At 32.9% G+C, this 18,471-nt stretch overlaps 3 pseudogenes across 1 annotated transcript; 1 reads left to right on the forward strand and 2 right to left on the reverse strand.

Annotated features, from left to right (window-relative positions):
* Positions 1-3,315: 3,315 nt before the first annotated feature.
* On the reverse strand, positions 3,316-3,998 carry LOC150028982 (hypersensitive-induced response protein 2 pseudogene; annotated as a pseudogene).
* An 18-nt stretch (positions 3,999-4,016) lies between these two features.
* Positions 4,017-6,336, reverse strand: LOC137810596 (hypersensitive-induced response protein 2-like; annotated as a pseudogene). Its single transcript, XR_016518431.1, has 6 exons — positions 6,208-6,336; positions 5,857-6,093; positions 4,911-5,032; positions 4,748-4,816; positions 4,585-4,681; positions 4,017-4,152 (listed from the first exon to the last, which is right to left on the reverse strand). The product of XR_016518431.1 is annotated as a hypersensitive-induced response protein 2-like (transcript).
* A 10,917-nt stretch (positions 6,337-17,253) lies between these two features.
* Positions 17,254-18,291, forward strand: LOC150028983 (uncharacterized; annotated as a pseudogene).
* Positions 18,292-18,471: the final 180 nt, after the last annotated feature.

Consider the following 18,471-nt stretch of genomic DNA (forward strand, 5'->3'; position numbering starts at 1 on the left):
ATCAAGACTATTTCTCAAATGTGTTAAGATATCCCCAAAAGAATGACAAGTTACCTATAAGCATCTATAAAAACCAATTTTTATGTAAAGTAGTGCCTAGAATAACTTGTCATGTCTTATTGAGACAACCATTGCCAAATGTACAAATTTTCATAAACAATGATTGTACCAACGAGACTCTCTTTACACATAAGAGAAAAAGTTTACAAGAAGGAGAACTCATGGACCAAATTAGAGTTGATAAAACTCTAGAGCTTTTAAAAGGAAAACTTTTGTCACCCATGAGAAAAGAAGTTCAAAGACATTACTTTAGGTACATTTCATGTTTTCAAACTACACCTAAAGCAAAGCCTCAAGAACTCTATACTCCTTCACCTTTTGTGAATGATCCTTGGGAAGACACACATTTCATATTAGAGCTTCCTAGGACAACAAAAGGTTTTGATTCAATCCTCATGGTTATGGATAAACTCTTTTCTAGAGAGGTGAAACATCTTCATGATTTATCCTCAAGCATAGTGTTGAATAGAGCTCCAAATTTCGCAAACCATGATTTGAGGATTTCCTTTGGAAAACTTGCAACTAAGTTGCACCCTTTACATTCTTATCATCCTCAAACACATGGTCAAAATACATTTGAAAACCTAGATCTTTCTACTATGCCTAGCATAATCATCAAGTGCACACAACTCTAAAGATAAGCAAACATACCATAAAGTAGTTCACAAAACTACTTATTTTTCTACTTTTAAAGTTATGTGTGGCCTAAATCATCTTTCTCCTTTTAGATTGTTACCATCTCCTATAGGATTATGCCTAAAGAGAAAGTAACCACAAATGAATATTTTAAAATGCATACGATGATTAGAGACCACACACAACCATTAAAAGAGAAACTTTGTCCAAGGTTGCCAAAACCAAAAGAAAAACAAAAATGGCAACCTAGTAAAATTAAATTGCAAACTAACACCTATGCTTTATTTGATTATTTCTATAGGTGGACGTTTGATCCAAGAGGACAAGCTTTGGCGAAGCAAGAAGCTGCTATCCGAGATCAAGTCTGAAGATCTGAGGATAGGTCTTCTCAAGAAAGAGGAGATGATGGACACCATCCAGCCACAACCATTCCCTTAGGAAGCAAAAGCATTGGATTTGAGGACAAATCCTTTTTCAAGAGGGAGGGGATGATGGAAGAGGCCCAAGCTCACCACACTATGAAAAGCCAAGCTCCAAGTCTAGACCGTCTAGAACCATGTGGAGAGCGTCTAGCCCATGATGAGGAGCGTCTAGACTCAAAAGGAGAGTGTCTAGCCCATGATGAGGAGCGGCTACATAAGCAGCGTCTAGGAGGAAGCCTAGACCGTCTAGGACCAAGCACTTCACGCACACAAGGGTCAAAGCTACGGTTTGGAAGGAGAAGACCTTGTATATGTTACATGGAGGCCCATTACGGGTGGCTTAGTAATTAGGGTAGTGTTAGAAAGCACAAGTTTGTCTTATATGTGATTTACCCTAGATTTGTGCACTTTCTAGAACCTTAGCACACATGACCGGCCATGTGCCATGTGCCTTGTCATTTGCATTTCATTTTGCTCCAATTTCATGTGTAATTAGCTTAGCTTTCACGGCCCATTAGCCTATAAAAGGGAAGGCCATCTCTTGTATTTTTCAAGATTATTGTGAGTAAAGTTATGCTGCCAACATTGTGCCATGCTTTGCTTCTATCTAGTTTCTAGGCTCTAATCTTCATCTTCCTCACTTACCATAGGGCTGGCCGAACCTCCCTACTTTCATACATATCATGCACCTTCAAGATCACCATAGCTCCTAGGAGGATCTTGCACATACACATCCATGGCTTCCGCACCATCTTTCACATGTTTCTAAGAAGAACTTCATGAATTTGCCATCAGAACCCATTGGCTACTGCATGCAAATTCAGGTCTTGAGGCTTAGGTGGTGGTGGGAATGAGTGGGGGTTTTGTATAAAAGTCTCTGCACCCAGTAAGTTGAAATTCCAAGATTCTGATGTCATTGATGTTCTAGCCACCTTCATTATCAAATCTTGATTCCACAATGATTTCTTATGCTTATGAAGTAAATCTGAATTTGGGAAAAAACGATGCTTGGTTGCATCTCCACCTTCAACTTTCTTCTAGGATAGCTTTATAATTGGCCTCTCAAGAAAAAGATATTACAGCACATAGTCTTCACTTTCTTTATTGATGCATCCCCTTCTGCCCTTATCATTTCAGTTTCTCTTGCAAATCTCACTTCATTTTTGGTTTTTTCTTCGCTACAGAGAATGTGATTCTTCATATCTGAACCTTCTCCAACATCTTGGGTCCTCTTCTCTTCATCATTAACAGATTTCTCTCCTCCCTCCGACATTTTGTCCACTTTCTTGATGTCCCACAACAATTCTTTAATTTCTTTCAAGTCCAAAAGGCTTTCCTTCAAGAACATTTTGTCCGCTCTAACAGATTTCTCTCCTCCCTCAGACATTTTGTCCCCTTTCTTGATGTCCCGCAACATTTCTTTTATTTCTTTTAGGTCCAGCTTCAACCCAGTAATGTCTGCTCTCATTTCCGCAATCCATCTTCTTTGTTCGCTGGTCAACTTCTCCAATGCAGCTGTCCTATGTTCCATCCTCTTTTTGTATCCTAACAATCTCTCTTGTTCAGATCCGGCAGGTCGAACCAATTTTTAGGAACCAAGAATTATAAAGAGAAAAAAAGAAAGATTTTTATTGAATAGAAAGAAAAGAACAAGAAATAGGAGAGCACTCTCTCCTTCAAGAGCTTCCCCTTCACAAAGAGCTAAGGCTTAATCTACAAAAATATTACACACTACCCCTGATGGAAGAGGCCCAAGCACAAGCCCACATGCAAGCCCACCAAAGGGTAGATTTGCGCCAACCATAGAGTTATGGCCAAGAGGATCCAAGAAGACGTTCTTTTACATGTTCAAATGCCATAAACTCTAGTGTAGAGTAGACTTTAATTTCTTGTCAAAATTAGCATAGGAACTTTATTTGTAATTTTCTTAGAATTAATTTTGGCACCTAAAACACCAACCTAGGTAAACTTAGAGTTTCTAAAAAAACCTCTAAATTTACCAAGGCCGGTCTAGAAAGCCCATGGAGGGGGTGAGCATAAAAACTAGACACACCCCTCCCCATGTGCTCATTTGTGCACCCATGTGCTCATTTGTGCACCCATGTGCCATGTGCACCCATGTGCTTCACATTTACATTTCATTTGGCTAGCATTAGGGTTGCATTATGGTCCTCCTTAGCCTATAAAAGGAGGAGCCTACACCTTGTATTTTCAAGTTTATTGTGAGTAAAGTTATGCTGCCATTTTGTGCCAAGCTTTGCTTCTCCCTAGAACTCTAGGCTCTAAACTTCACATCCTTCACCTTTCCTTGGGCTGGCCGAACCTCCCAATGTTCATACATATCATGCACCTTCAAGATCAACATCACTCTTAGGAGGATCTTGCACACACACATCCATTGCTTCCGCACCATCTCTTACATGATTCAAGAAGACCTTCATGAAATTTGCCATCAACCCCTCCCCTCTCCTTCTTTCTTATTTATATCTAACTAGCAAAACAAGTAACTAACTCATGACTATTCTAATTCTAACTAACTCCTCCTATGTGTAACCTAACAGAACCATAGATCTAAATTGAGCTTTGTATTATACAATTTTATATAGAAAACTTAGATGGTTTGAATCACAACAACATGAAAAATCAGGTATATGTCACTGTTCAACACTGTGTTGCACTTCATTGGAGAAGGTCACGAACACTGTGTTGCATTTCCTTGGAGAAGACCGTCTCTAATATGTGAAGCAACATCTTGAACAGCACCAGGTCCATGTGGAATGAAAACAGCATTGGATTTGGAGGATGCACCAATTTCCTTTATTGTGTCAAAATATTGGGTTATGAGAACCATATCCATGATATCCTTTGATGTTGTCCCAGGCACATTCTCAGAGAAAGCTAACACACTGTCCCTCAGCCCATCAACTATGGCTTGCCGCTGACGAGCAACTCCAAGCCCTGCTAGGTACTTTGATTCTGCATCCCCTTCTGCTCGCTTTATCTGCAATATCTTCTCTGACCCTCAATCTTGCAGCTATTTGTGATGGTACAAGAACAGCGCAACGAGTGACCAGGAAAACATAAAAACATTCATAAAAAAAGTTGTTCAAACAAGATAAACCTTGGGCGAAAAGTGTGTGTAAGTATACAAAATAATTGCTCAGGATAATGATGCTTATGACATCAGGAATTTGGGAAGTATGAATAATAAAAAATGATTCACTATGCAGAAGACTTTTTAGCTCCATGAAAAGCCAAGGCTTTTGTCTAATATGCTCTTACAAATATATAAGGTCCAGCTTGTTTATAAGGTAATCTAGCTTTAGTGATTATATAATGAGAATTGATAAAGAATAGAGAAACTCTCCAATCACTAAACTATCACTTATTTTGTTCACATGGTTGAAAAGGAAACATGAATAACACTAACTAAAACAACAGGTGAATGAACATCTAGGAAACATACCAGTATTTATCTCATTCATGGCTCTCTTCACATGCTCATCTGGCTCTATATCCACAATAAGAGTCTGAACTATATCGTAACCATAAGCTGACATAGCCTAAAAAATAAAAGGAAACAGATGAAGGATGTCCTATTCCATTCCTAATTTAAAATTAAGAGATACCTTTAGCAATTTCATTCTTCTGTTCAAACGTAGCATCTAGTTCCATCTTTGGAACACTTGCTCTGATAACTGAACAACAACAGGAGTAAAAAAGTTTCAATCTGAAGATCCACACCTAAACCCAATTTATTTGAAGTAGATTCAGAAGCACTAGAATAGTCACCATCAAAGACATAGGATTGTTTTTGTGCTCTGGTATTGCTGAGTTTGTAGTAAGCATCCACTGCGTTTTCTGCCAATGCTCGATATTGGATAGAAGCAACCACAGTAACAAAACACATTGTCCTGATGGAATGCATCACACCATGGTCAGTCAGATAATTCATGATTTCAGCCATTTGCAGTAAAAGAAATGACCAAACAAAAATATTGTTAGATATGCATGTCAACCCGCAATAATTTTATATTACATCTCAAATCCTTCTTCGTGTCAAGTGCGGATAATAGAACTCACCACTTGCTTAAACCACTTAAAGAAAGACACTAATTGTATGATACGAACATTATATATGTATCTATATACACTCTATCCATAGTAATAATAAAGAAACAATTTTGTTAAATAAAAATTAGCGTAAAGGATATTCTATTTAACCCCCAAAAAGTAGCTCCATAAGAAAGAACAAATCGGAAACATTGTAATCCTTTTATTTACTGGATGGAAAGACAAAAGGTCTAAAATGTCTCGGTTTTAATTCAAAGAGTTTAATTTATATGCACCTGCAAGAATCGGAAATCATACTATAGATTTCAACATTATCAATTACTCAGAAATCATTAAATGAATTATTTTCAAGGTAATTTAAAGAGTTTAATTTATATGCACCTGCAAGAATCAGAAATCATACTAGAGATTTCAACATTATGAATTACTCAGAAATCATTATATGAATTAGTTTCAAGGTAATTGTGGGAAAATGGTGACACCCATCTTATGATTACCAAAGTGTTTTGGACGTTATTATGCTATCAGACCTATAGTTTCAAATAATAATGATCAACATAGATCATCAAAATGAAACTCGAATTGTATTACAGAACAACACCAAAGTACTACTTCAATTGTGATAGGAGGATAACATCAAAAGAAGTGAGATGAAAGAAAGAACCTTTGTCTTGGTTTCACACCGAACATCAAGCTGTTTGACACGCAAAGAAAGGGCACCAGCAACACGACTGCCAAGACACCATGGCACACAGTGGCAACCAGGCTCAAGAACATCATCGTACTTGCCGAAAACTTCTCTGATGGCCACACTTGACTGCTCCACTTGGACGCATCCAAACACCTGTCCCATCTTCACAACTCAAAAAAAGAACAATAACAAAGCCCCCAACAGAAGCTCCTAAACAAACACCAACATAAATATAATACATCAATTCATTGTCATCAATGCTCAGAAGAAAAATAACAAAAAGATGATTTCCCATTGGTTAATTTTCAAAGATAGTGCACTCACCTTGATAACGAGATAGTGCGAAAGAAAAGAAGAGAGATGGTATTTATAGGGAGTTGGAGAAGTGAGGGGAAAAGGGAAAGAAAATGAGTGGAAAAGGGAAGAAATGGCAGTGACAAAGAATCTTGAACCACAGTAACAAACATCATCGTTGGAGGTCACCTCATTCCGTTCAAATTAACACTATTACGTACATTAGATATTTGATTTTTATAGATATTTGATTTTTAAGTTGGGTGATGATATTAAACAGCTCCACTTTACACTCATAAAAAAATATTTTTGTTAAAGTATTAAGGTTTAAAAATGTTTTTATATTATTTATATTAATTTTGTTTTTATAAGATATTAGAATAAAATCATTTTATTGTTACTTTTTCATCAAAATCAAGGTGTTGAGGTTGACAGTTAGTTTTAGGAGAATTCAGGTTTTTTAGTTAAAATCATTTGTAGAAGCTTCTTTAAATAAAATGTAATGATAGAGAAATTAATTTTTATCTTTTTTTAAAGATTATAATCAACTACATCACATTTTTATTTTATTTTAAAAGAGATATTTTGTGTTATTTATATTTTTAATAAAACTATATTCACTTATATTTTTTAAGGAAGTGACACTTAACTTTTATATTTATTTAAAATATTCATATTAATTAAAATATTTTTTTTTCAAAATATACTAATTAAAAATTATACAACTGTTAAGTGTTAATAATATCATACAATTATACTGTCTTTAAATCATAATATATGTTGAAAAAATATGAAAAAAAATATTTTTATAAAACAAATGTTTAGTTTAAAAAAAAATAGCTATGAATATCAAAGGATGTATGCCACTTGTCTTGTGTATACCAAATATGCTATAAATAAGGAAAATAAATTACACACATTAACTAAACATAAATCTAGCAAAATAAATAAACAAGATAACATAGAAATATTTCTAAAGTTTTTTTTTAGATTTATTCTTCATGACTTGATCCTATAAATTTTGGATGGATATAATATTCATAATTTATATATGTTTCCACGATTTATTTTGAATCATAAAATTTGAATATTATCAATTAATTCATATGTATAATTAAATGTATTATTTTATTTACATATAATTATAATATAAATATAAAAAAAATAAGGAGCATGAATGTTATTTTATTAATACATAAGAAGTGTGAACATTTTTTTTTAAAATTATATGCAACGTCATTTTTTGGTTTTTAAAATTTATCATTAGGTCAAAACTTAATTTTGCATGATCAAATATTAATTCAATGCTAAACCCAAAACTTATGAACCTTAATTGATAATATAATAAAAGATTAGGACAATCTCTCTATAATTAAACTATTCACTTTTTTGTTATAATTTTTTATTTTTTCATTTTAAAATTTAAATTTTTATTTAAATTTAGCTGAGCCATTATTTTTAGATGAAATAAAGAAAATGGTTAACAATTTAAAAAAAAAGAAAAAAGACGTGTCTCATTTATTATAAATATTAGGAAGATAAATAACTATTTAAAAACTAGAGAATTATGAAAGTATTATTTTTATTAAAAAGATAGAGAAGATAAATATTTATTTTAAAAGTAGAAATTTAAACGTCATTTATCATATGATATGAGGAGATATAAATGTAATTTTCTTTAAACTATAAATTAAACACGCTTATACATTTCTTTAATCTTTTAGACACTTATTAATCTGAGTTTTTTTTAATTAATGAAAATATGTAATATGACATGCGTTCAAATATAATGAAAATTTTAAAATATTAGAAAACAGAATCATGGATTTATTCTGAAAATGATTAAGGGTATATTGCTAATAAATATACATTTAATAAGATTGTCTCTTTGTGATAATCTCTTTGATGTGCTTTGATAAAGGTGTGTGAAATAGTTTAAAAATCAATAATTGAATTTAAATTATCGCTAAATTTCAATTTATGTAATAATATATTAAAAACTTGTTTCGTAATATAATAAAATAAAAGAATATGATATAAAGTAAAAATATAATAGAATAATAGCAAGACAATGTATAAATTATATATTCAATATTTGGATATACAAAATAACAAACTCTAAACAATGTTAGTATAAGTTATGTTTAAATGATCATGTTTATTAAATTACATTTAATTTTCCACAAAATAATTTTTAATTTAATTTTTATAAAATATGAAAATTATTAAAATATATTTTTTAACTAAATTATTTAACATGATATTTTTATTTATATATAAAAATATATAAGATTTTAAAGTTATAATTAATATCATAAATATATTTAAATTATTATTATTTAATTTAATATTATAATAAATTATATAATTTAAAATTATGTGTAAAATAATTATACATATAGATATATAAGATAATATCTTAAATTTAAAATTATGATATATATATATATATATATATATATATATATATATATTACCAAATAAAGTAATATTAACAAAATTAAACAAAACTTTATTTATTTATATAGTTAATTTTTCCTGAAAATTAGTAAATTATATAAGTGTTTTGTAAAATTAATATTATGATGTAAATATTTTTATTTAAAAACATATTTCAATGCTATTTTTTTAATTAATTAGACTTAGAATTTAAATATTTTATGTACTAGACAGGAGTGCTCGTGTGCTCGGTACCTCGGTCTGTGATGTGATTCCACTAGCCATATAGAGAATGTTTCTTGACATTCTTAGGAATCATCTTGAGCTGGACATTATTGAGGCACTTTTCTTAGAGTTGGATCATTGTTCTAAGACAAGAACTCACCAAAAACTAGTACCAAATCCCAAACTCATTTAGATGTTCCACATATTGTCAAATTGAACCAAAAGAGATGGAGGAAAGGCAAAAACACTAATTAACAACACAAAACAGTAAGGAACCGAATCAAATTGCTGGAATTGAAGAAGAAAAGATGAAAAACAGCCAAGAACACAAATGAACCATAGCTACACAAAACAAGCTGAAATTGCCGAACCAAAACAACTAGGAAACAAGCTAAGACAAGGAAATTAACAAGATAAGAAAGGAAGGAGAAGAGAATGCTCATGAAGATGGAAGAATGGTTGGATGATCACGCCACTAGAAGTATGGATGCTCCTAGATGAGTGTGCAAGCCGCCACTTGAGGAAACCATGATCCTTCAAGATAAGACTAGAGAAGAAGGCTCAAAAGCTCTCCAATCCTCACTCCAATTTTGAGTATAGTTTCTTTAGATAAATTCAAATCTGAAAAATACAAAGGGAGCACCTCTGTTTATAGCCTAAGGTGCTGAAATGCAAGCTACACAAATTCAAAAACTCCCTCCTAAAAAGCTTCTAGAATTGGCGCCTAAAACAATACATAAGGAAGGTGTGATCCCTTCTCTCATTTTGGCACCTCCTTATTTACTCCTACACCTATCTACTAACACACCCCCCCTAAGACTCCTAACTAAAGACTAAAATATGCTTTAACAATAGAGGTTTCTAATGTTTCCCTCTAAGCACCTTCAACAATATTCTTTATTATTTAATACTTGGTCTTGCCCTTTATAGGATGGACTTGGGCTTGGGCTTGGGCTTTGGGCTTGGGCCTCTCTTTATTTTATGTCTTCTTTTAATTTTGAGAAGAATAGAAGGAAGAACTTCAAGTGTGATGGTGAATGGCCTCTTCCTTCATTAATAAAATCCTTCTTTACTTGATTCTCATCAGTCTGGGTATGGTCAGCTCGACTTTGGGCCTAAAAGCGGATCATGGGCTCGACCCAATTTCCTTGGTAGGCCTGATGGAGAATAATTAAAATAGAAAAAAATAATAAGTTTGGTCATATATTAATGTAAAGCTGTTAGTTAAATATAAATGTCGATATATATTAAGTTGTTAGAATAAAATATATGTGAATATACACAAAGTTGTTAGTTAAATAAATATGTGCCTAAAGTTGTAAGTTGAATATGTGAAGTTGTTAAATAAGTAGAGAGCATCCGAGAATAAAGGTGCACAAGATTATCTTTTGTTGTTAGCACCGTGAGTAAATGTGCTCGTGGACAAAATATTTTCATGTTCATAGCACCCAAACATGAAAGGTGCACGTGAGCACGTGGTTTTCTGTTATTATTTTATGCTTTCAGTAGAGATTATATTCTCGTGAGTGATAGCTGTTAGAGGAATAACTATAAAAGGAATAACTATAAAAGGGGCTTGAGACCTTCGGTAAAGGTATATTGTTTTTTAGTACTAAAGACTAAAACTGATTATTATTTTGTATGCTCTCACTGACTTGATCGTCGGAGTGTGATCAACAGATAGAGCTTGCTTTGTTTTAGCGAAGTGTTGTTCAAAGTGCAACAAGAAGAGACAGACTAGAAGCGGAGCTTGCCCATTCAGTCCAACCGAGGGTCAACCGGCGAGAACATTTGACGCCCATCGTGGGGCCCGATAAAACCCGATGCCATCCACATTCGTGTTTGAGCTTTCTGACGTGATAAGAAACACTAGGCAAGGCCCGCAGGGATCTGAAGGAAGTGATTCCCCCACCTTATAGCAACTCATGGAGACCATGAGGGCTCTCTAGGAGGCCAACGAGCAGTATAAACAAAAACTAGAACGGATCCGAGAGGAATCCAAAACTGAGCAAGTACTTATGCAGGGTTGGCTGATGACAGAGATTGAGGCCTCCCAGGTAGCCAAGCAAGTCTAATAAGGTCTTACGTAGAAATCTACACCAATGTGACCGACGTTCCACCAGGGAACGAGGTTTGAACTTGCCTTTGAGAGATAATCCCAAGCCATTTTCGCAGGCAATCATGGATGAGCTTGTGCCACCACATTACATCACACCCAAGATTTCCTCTTTCATAGGGGTAAAGGACCTCGAAAATCATCTCACGACATTCAATGCCTAGATGATAGTCTCCGGAGGAGCGGACACCATCCGCTATAAGATGTTCATGAGTACTTTTACAGGTACAACCCTACAATGGTTCAGTGGGCTTCCCAATGGTTGCATCACCTCTTTCGCTCAGTTCTCCAGATTATTTAGAGAACAATTCTTTGTCAACCAGGTCAAACCTCTTATGTTGTATGACCTTTTCAACGTAAGACAAAGGGAGGAAAAACAATTGAAGGATTATCTGAATAGATTATGGGTGCTTACGGCAAGACTCCATACGCATGATGAAGACGTGATGGTCATCACTTTCGAGCAAGGGATCGAGGCAGGATCATTCAACGATTCGCTGATCGGAAATCCGGCGGAGACATTTTTCAAGATATGAGAGTGAGTTGTTGCCCCCATCGAAGCAGAGGAGGTCGTGGTCAGGAAGAATGTCAACCCGTCTTCAAGGTAACCTAGGCTTAAGGAGAGCAGCCGAGCCTGACCCTTGCAGGTTAATAAAACCTCAGCCGAGAAGACAATGGACTTGAGGGACGTACCATACGTAGCCAAGAGGAACAAACCCAAGACAAAGGCTAGGGAAGAGTCGGTAACTCGGCCCCAGAAATAAAAGTCTTGTCTAGCTTTAGACAAAAGATTTTCAAAAGGAAAACTAGTTACAAAGTTATTGCCTTTTTTAGTGAAAGTAAGTTGAGGAAAACAACTCTAGTATAAAAAAAAGCACTAGAAAAATTCCTAGGGTTGTTGAATAAAATCTCACAAGCTTCTACAGGAATAATGGAATGAAAATATTTTAGCATAATATCCTAAAGAAGGCTTGACTTTAACTTGTTGACTCACAATTAAATCCCCATCATGTTGAAGGAAAAGATTTTTAAATTATGGAAAATGGGTATTTATGTTGTATTTCAACATTTAAATAAACAAAGGTATAACTTGATAGTTGTCCATAAGATAAAAACCTTTGAACAAAATAACAGGTATGATGAAAATCATTTTCTCTATGGAAAGTATGAAGTTGATTAACATTTTTAAACAAAATATTGGAATCAAAGAAAGAGTCATTGGAAAGAATATGAACAATACTAGAACTAGACTTCTCTCCTATATGCTCAATAACAATCAACTCTTTAGAAGATATCTCTATTTATGGTTTATCGTAGCCTAGATTTGTAAGAGGTTGTATGGTAAGTGTCCCTATAAGTTTAGGTACCTCCTTTTGAGTTTCTAGGGATGGAGATGTTTCTTTTGTCAACTCTTCAAAAAAATCATTATCTTGTCTAGGTTCTATCTCGCCTGATTTTTCCATTTCGCTTTTCTCATTGGCAATGGGTCCAAAAGGTTAGCATCAAGTAACTTCGCACAAGATTGGTCTAAGGAGAAAAAATGTTTAATGTTTGGTTCAACTTTAGACAAAGAATTTTCTTTGAGTCCGGTTTCGTTTTTAGATTCCAAAACTGGAGTTTCAAAAATTTCTATTTCATGGAAAGAAAGGCCAATATTAATGGAATTGTTATCATCATGATGTGTTGAACAAACTTTGTCAGTGGAAGAACTTTCAAAAAATTGTTGTTCCTGACTATGATCATAAAAATCTAAAGGTTGTGGAGATATAGGTAGAATATCTTTATTAGGAAGGGAAGATATAAGAGAGGGAGAAGGAAAAGAAGTTTCAAGTGTGTAAGATGGTACAATAGGATCAACAAAAGAAACTTTTTGAGAAATCTTCTCCCTAAAGTGTGATTTAGATGAATAAGCTTTCCTTTTGGAATCCTTCATAGGGTAGGAGGAGCAAGAATATTTTTTCACAATATAGGAATTATAGGATACCTTTTTACTTGGAGAATAGGGTTGCTTATAAGGTTCAGTGTGTGGATAATATCCTTCCCCGTGTCTACCCCTAAGTTTATGTGAAGTGTCATTTTTACTCCTAAACCTATGCGGTTTACTTTCCTGAGTTTGTTTATATTATATAAGGAGTTCCTTTATCTCATAAATATTTTTAGTCTGTTGGTCTAGTTGGAAGCGGAGAACATGTTGGGTTTGAGCATGTATAATGCCATGGACACCAAACTGATAAAATGGTTCACTCATGGTTGATTGTAAAAAAAAAATTTACAATTGTTTGAAAGAAATCAACTAGAGTGAGCCCAAAAAATTTCAAAGTAACAAATTTTGTTTAGAACAATTTTATGGGTGAAGTTTAGTAAAAGAAGCAAAAGTGAGAAAGTTTCAGGTTCACTTCCAGAAAAGCAAAGTGAGTCACAAGGACTTCTTAAGTACCAAGGCTTTCCTAGCCAGAGTTTACCTTAAAGATATCTCACAAAAGTTTCCAAAAGAAAATTTCAAAACAATTTTGGAAAACAGGAAAGAATTATGTAATATGGAAATGCTCTTAAAAACCAAAGAAATTTTTATCTAGTCCCATGAAAAGAAAACCCTAAAGTATCACAAAAACGTAAAAGCAAGGAAAAGAATAAAGGAAGAAAACAATAAAGACAGCAAGAAGAAAATGCAAAAGTAGTATGTTAGGCGAGTCTTATTATGATAGTGCAATGAACACTGAGAGCTTACTAACACACTTCCACACTAATGCACGATGCTTTTACAAAGTTTAGTAAGATTGCATATGGAAGCATTTTCCCAAACAAGGAAAAGAAAATGAGTACTCGGGGCAAAAATCTAAAAGATGCAAAATTTTATGATACAAAAATTACAAGGACAAGTAAATGTGTTTGGTAAAGCTGTAAATGTCGTGTTTTGATTTTCTTCCTTTGAACTGAAGTAAGATCAGAAGTTTTCTCAAGGATCCCTCTATAAAAATGCAAGCAAAGGAGAAACTGGTTTCAGAACTCGTAGATTTTATTCTAAAATTTATGGTAATTATTCTACAGCAAATTTTAAGCTAGAATTTTAACTGGAGGTTGTTAACATACGAAAAAAGATATGGTAAAAGTTTTAGGCTAAAACACCAAGGGAATTGGGTGTAGAAAATTTAAATCTGAGAGCAAAATTAGCCCTGAAACAAGTTGTCAAACATATAAATGTCTTGGCTTTTGAAATTTATAACTTAGTTGAAATTAGGACCTACCTTTTTACGAAGCATTGGGAACATGTTAAAGTCTTTACACAAAATATTTCACAAACTTTTGGATACAAATCACTACAAGAAATTTGCTATTTACATACCAATTATTACATACGGATTCAAATTCGTATGTAAAGTGAGCATTACATACAAATTTTACATACGGATTTGAATCCGTATGTAAAGTGAGCGTTACATACGGATCTGGATCCGTATAAAAAGTGAGCATTACATACAGATTTTTACATACGGAAATCCGTATGTAAGCTAAGCATTACATACGCATCCAGATCCGTATGTAAAGTAAGCATTACATACGGATTTGGATCCGTATCTAAAGTAAGCGTTGCATACGGATTTTTACATACATATGATATTAGTGATAATATTGATATTAATATTTTTATTAATATTAATGTTCTTGTCGGTTGACCTGGTCGTCAGTTGACTCTGGGAACAGGTTGGGACTCTGTCTACCTTTGCTAGAATTTGCTCTTTCTTTAGAATGTTGGAACGCGACTCCATTTGAAACAGAGGGAGTCGTACCTGTTGATTGCACTTCGACGATCAAGTCAGTACTGGGTTAATAAACAATGAGTAAATAAGCAAGTAGTTTCAGTCTTAGAAACGGTGTGTCTTTACCAGGGATCTCAAGTCCCTTTTATAATACTCTTAGGTTACTCCTTGTAACTACCCTTCTCTCACGAGAACCTTATCTCGAGTGAAAATAAGTTTGGTAGGAGGAGAGTCTGTTACAATGTGCCCAATCTTAGTGCAACAACCTCCCATAATCTCCCTCATTGGAGTGCATAATCTTAACAACATGGCCGCCAGGGTACCAACTCACATACCAGCATTATGGGCCCATCTGTTTACTGTAGGCGTTCTAGCCTTCACGTATCATGCATGCAGCTTATCCCCAAAAACCCTAGTGCTCTTAGGCCTAGGTGTCTTCAGGGAATATTTACTTGTGCTAGACCCGAATGTACTATACACACCACATGCCCTTTCTCGCTGATCAGGCTTTACATATATATAGATTTCAACACACGCATTCCTGGGGTCCACTTACATGGCCCATTAACTCGATTAGACCACCGAGCTGACCTGCTTCACACAGGTGTCGATGTCCAATCAGCTGAGCATCGAGCCCAGCGCTCTGGTCCGGTACAATTAATATTAATAATTTAATAATATTATTAGTAATAATAGTATTAATATTAATAATATTTAATATTAATAATATAAATGATATTAATACTTTTAAAATATTTATATTATGAATAATATTAATAAAATAAATTATATTAATAATATTAATAATATAAATTATATAAATTATATTAATAATATTAATAAATTATATGATATTAATAATATAAATGATATTAATAATAATAATAAGTATAATAAAAATCATAATATGACAAAGGAACTTGTCTGATGTAGTGGTTAAAGCTTCTTTGGTCAGTGAAGGGACTTGGCTTTGAGTCTCGCCCATTGCAGTTTGTTTCCTTTGGAAGCCCTAGATTATGTGAGAAATGTTTGGACCACATATTTTGTTAATTACTATAACTCTAGGATAACTAATGAATAGTATAAGGACTAGATAGATAGGAATACATATTCGTGTTTGTAATATATTTTATCAAAATATATATATATATATATATATATATATATTCTTTGAATGAATGTGTCTAACTTTATGGTACATAACCTCCATTTATAAACAACGGTTAATACCCACCTTTAGATTCCTTTACGAATACAATTGATTTACCATAACCATAGGAAAAAATTCTCCAAAATAAAAAATTAAGATAACATTATCAAATTTCTAAAACACTTAATCTCATACAAACTCAATTAATTTATCATATACTTCAAATGTAAAAAATTACAAGAGAGAAATTTTCTATGTATAATGTTCTCGCCGATTCACCCTCAGTTGGATTGGATGGGCAAGCTCCGCTTCTTGCCTGTCTCTTTTTGTTGCACTTTGAACAACGCTCCGCTGAAGCAGAGGGAGCTCTACCTGTTGATCACACTTCGACGATCAAGTCAGTGAGAGAATACAAAACAATAATCAATTTTAGTCTTTAGTACTCAAAAACAGCGTACCTTTACTAGGAGTCTCAAGCCCCTTTTATAGTTATTCCTCTAACAACTTTCACTCACGAGAATATAATCTCTACTAAAAGCATAAAATAATAACAGAATATCCCTTGCTCACGTGCACCTTTCATGTTTGGGTGTTAACAACAGGAAAATATTCTGTCCACGGGCACCTTTACTCACGGTGCTAACAACAGAAGAGAATCTTGTGCACCTTTATTCTCAGGTGCTCTCTACTTATTTAACAACTTCATATATTCAACTAACAACTTTATGCATATATTTATTTAACTAACAGCTCTGTGTATACTCACATATATTCAACTAACAAATTTATGCATATATTTATTTAACTAATAGCTCTGTGTATACTCACATATATTCTATTATAACAGATTAATATATATCGACATATATATTTAACTAACAACTTTTCATTAATATATGAACAAAATTATTCTTTCAATTACATTATTCGGTTGCCTTAGGGAAAATGTATATGTTAGGGTCAACCCTCCATCACTAGACAATTGCAGATGATATGATAAGAGTGGTTGTTGTAGATGTTTGAGATGTTGTTGCTCGAATCCCTGTGCCTACTGAGGAGGTTCAGACGGTGGGATAGGCCTTTGGAAATTTTATTCTTTGGCTAGCTAGATTAGCAAAACCGATTATATTGAGGGTAATTTTCTTTACTTGTTTTAATTATGCATATATTTTTTGTAAGTATTATAATTAATTAAATTAATATATATACTAATGTTATTTAATTTTTTATGTATAGAATAATATTAAAAAAAGAAAAGGAAGTTGTGAATCATTCACAACAACATCCAAGTACTTTTCAGCAACTTGGTGTAATGACAACGACTATCGAGATGCAATTTATACAATTAGATATGCAACTCGAAGTTGTAGGCATGACTAAAAACATCCTTTTTTTTTCTATGTGAAAGAGATATCTTTGATATTCTCACGGATACTTATATGTTATGTGTATCAATAATACAACTTTGGTTAATGTAAGTAAGTTTCTAATATTAATTTTTAATAAGTTTTAATATATTCAGTATGTTATTATAACAATATTTTTTTTTCCATGTTCAAGGTATTTAGATAATCCCTGCATTGAGAAAAAAAAATGTTTACATATATGGATTCCTTGACCTTGTTGTCATTCAGAGTGTTGGGAATAAAGCTAGTGAGGTGCATATGTATTTAATAGAAACATTTCAAAATGGAAACAAAGATGTGTAATTGGTACCTTACTTGCATCAGTAAGTATACATTTATAAATTAATGCACATCTATGTAAAAGTTATTTGTAACTAATAGTATATTATTTCATCTTGTAGGGGTCATTGACAATTGATAATAATTATTCCTCGACAATCTCTTGTGTTCATTGAACAAGAAAATTAATAGTTTGGCAATTATAAATATACTAGATGTGTAAGTTTTCTATTATTTTGTTTTCTATGTTATATGATTTTATAATTAATAAAAATTTAATGTATATAACTATTTATAGAGTTATGGAAGCTCATCTAAGGTTGTAAGGACTTCCACATGTTATCATAAAGAAGCTACAATATATTGCACCAAATGTAAGTCATTCATCTTAATAGATTAAATTGTAATGTATAAATTATTATATTATAACATATGTATTTAACTTGTAGTGCTCACATCAACCGGGAAGCTATGGATGAGGAATATTATGTGATGAGACATGTGCATAAAATCATATCTGCTAACATTAGGGACTCGTGGAAAGAGGTAATATACAATTAACCCAAATATGATAAATATGTTAAATGTGCTAAATGTTAATTTCATCTTCAATTCATTATGTAGATATTCAGTGATCCATCTCCATTGATGTTGGAAGTGTTACAAGAGGTTCAAGAACAATGGACAACTGTCATAAAAAACACATACTTCCTATGTCGTCTATATCCATGTCAGTTCTAAAAATGACATAAAATAATATGTTTGAACCATCATAAAAAGTTTGTTTTAACTAGTTAATTTTTTATAATTAATTATGCATACAAATCTAATATAATATCTATAACATAATTAATTATTCCTAAATATAATTGATACGTTTTAAATACTATATTATATTTACGTATATAATTGACTATATAC

This window comes from Phaseolus vulgaris, chromosome 2 (genome assembly GCF_051622355.1).
Source record: "Phaseolus vulgaris cultivar YP4 chromosome 2, ASM5162235v1, whole genome shotgun sequence".
In the NCBI taxonomy this organism is placed as follows: Eukaryota; Viridiplantae; Streptophyta; class Magnoliopsida; order Fabales; family Fabaceae; genus Phaseolus; species Phaseolus vulgaris.